Source organism: Centruroides sculpturatus, unplaced genomic scaffold (assembly GCF_000671375.1).
Source record: "Centruroides sculpturatus isolate CEXI.00-Female unplaced genomic scaffold, Cexi_2.0 scaffold37, whole genome shotgun sequence".
Classification (NCBI taxonomy): Eukaryota; Metazoa; Arthropoda; class Arachnida; order Scorpiones; family Buthidae; genus Centruroides; species Centruroides sculpturatus.
Window position 1 is genome coordinate 685,595 of NW_019384346.1, and position 2,422 is coordinate 688,016.

Sequence of the window (2,422 nt, forward strand, 5' to 3'; positions counted from 1 at the left end):
ATAAAAAGGAAGTTGTATTTCGATTGAGAATGCGATAATCACGCGAATTAAAAGTAAACGTGGCAAAATCACTTAGTTATGGATTGTGCTATAAATAAATTAAAATTAATCAAAATTTTCGTTTTTATACTTAGTTTTATATAATATTTAAATGAGAATTTAGTTTGGATGTTTGTTCGCTTTACACTTCTAGGTCGTTCGATCAATTGCTACGAAACTCGACAATTACGTTTAGATACTTCTAACGTAACTAATGTCGTACAGCTCATCCAAAATATTTATTGAATTTTTGTAATTTAATTTATATTTACCATTATCGATAATTTGCTGATTTACACGTAGCACCATCTATTTGCAAAAAAAATTAACAAAATCAGAAACTAAATATAATTCGTACAAAAAAAGTATATAATTTTTTTTAAAAATGTAGGCTATATTACATTCACTTAATTACTGCGATAGGTAGCATATAGCATTCGCCACTCTGATTTTTTCATTTCTAAACAATGCCTTTTTAATAAGTGCCCTCCAGTAGCCGAATTGATAAAACCACCGAACACTGGTGGTTAGTTTGTCCTGGGTTTGAGTATGGCCAACGGGTTGGCCACGTGTAGTTTTCCGGGTTTTCATCACATTAGTAACACCTAAATAAGATTTTACATAAAATTCTTCCCCGGATGCATTTCCCTCGGCAGACAGATCGCTCGCGTGTGGGGTTGCCGTAACCAAAATAAATCAAACTACAATGGTTCTAACGATCGATTATTTATTGTGAAATCAAATTACGGGGCTACAAGTTTTCGTCACAACTTTCTCAATTCTTTTAGTGGTGTCTTGCCTCTGCACATCATACTCTTTCTGTTAGCAATAGTCATGTCAGTTATCTAACTCCGTTCCGGGGAATCTTTTGAATCTAAGTAATGTGCAGATTAATTATATGTGAACTTCCGGTAAAAACTCGTAAGTTCATATATAGTTAACCTTACAGCAGAAAGTCAAGATTTCCATATTTGGTCTCGATTTTTATCTAACTCCTTTCTCCACACGAGAGAGGGCAGGACAGTAGAAATTTATAGGACTACAGTTTTTTCAAACTGCAGCCCAATAATTTTTCTATAAAAGCGATATTTACGAAAACACGCTTTCTACATAGTTTATATCATATGTTTTAAAAATATAAACAATTATTCTCGCATTTTTGCAAGATAATTTTTATTTGATCAAGTTTTATATGAAGTCTTTCGGACGTTAAGGTTAGCAACTTTGATCACGTGCGGAGCCATCACTACATGTCTAACACTGATCACTTTTCAACTTTTAATATAGACCAGTGTTAATTAGTAGTTGTTGAGCATCCTCTCTTCCGTGAGGAGGTCAACGACTACTTTTGATCGAATTACTTCAACTCCCTTTCGCAACAGTCCCTTCTTTCTTTATTACTCTACTGTACACAATTTAAAGAATTTTTTTAAATGTGTTAGATTGGTAATGTAAACTCTTACGTGAGATAAGCTTTGTAAATACAAATCAAATACTATAATATTATAGGGTTAGAAGTACGAACTAATCTAATGATTTTAATCTTTGCTGTTAATTTTTTGCCCGAGCAATGTCGGGCTCATCTGCTAGTTATGTAATAAATTAAATGTCTGAAAAGAAAATACAATTCTGAATAAAACTAAAATTGAAATATTAAATTAGTTTTGTTTAATTTATCCAACTGCATACAAATTTATAAACACAAAAATACTAAATGAGACAAACTACGATATTTCGTTTACAATGTTAAAATCTTAGACAACAAATAAGATACTTTAATGCAATTATATAATACATGTACTAGTGAAGGCCACTGATTCATTCTCGTCACGTGATGACAATTCAACACTAACATCGATCGTTTGCATCATATTTAGAAATATCTTCTTTTATAAGTGAAGCTAAATTTACCTTATGTAACGAAATAAGCTCCATTATAATCTCGGAACGGAGATTGCAACTAATATTCTTCGGTATTAACATTACATTTTCGATAGCTAACAGTAAAACATGTATTCAGCTGGTACGAAACGTAGTTTGTGCATCGTTTGCTTTCTACGACCAGTCTTCTGGTCATTACAAATATTTGGGATTAAAATGGCGTATTGCGATTGTAAGAGGTCCGCCAAAAAATGGAAATACTTGTCACAGTTATATTCTTTGTACCAAACAGCTATAGAGATATTTCTGTGGACTAACATAATACTTTCTACTCAAGAAGTAACGGACAATTTGGTATGTGTCGGATGGATTCGAATGTTCCCAAACAATAAGAAACTCATAAAATTTATTTTAATTACATTTTATATTTTTCTAGCTTTTCAATTCAGTTTCTTTAAAAGGAAGACACTTTATTTTCCTAGAAATAACAGTGGATACGAAA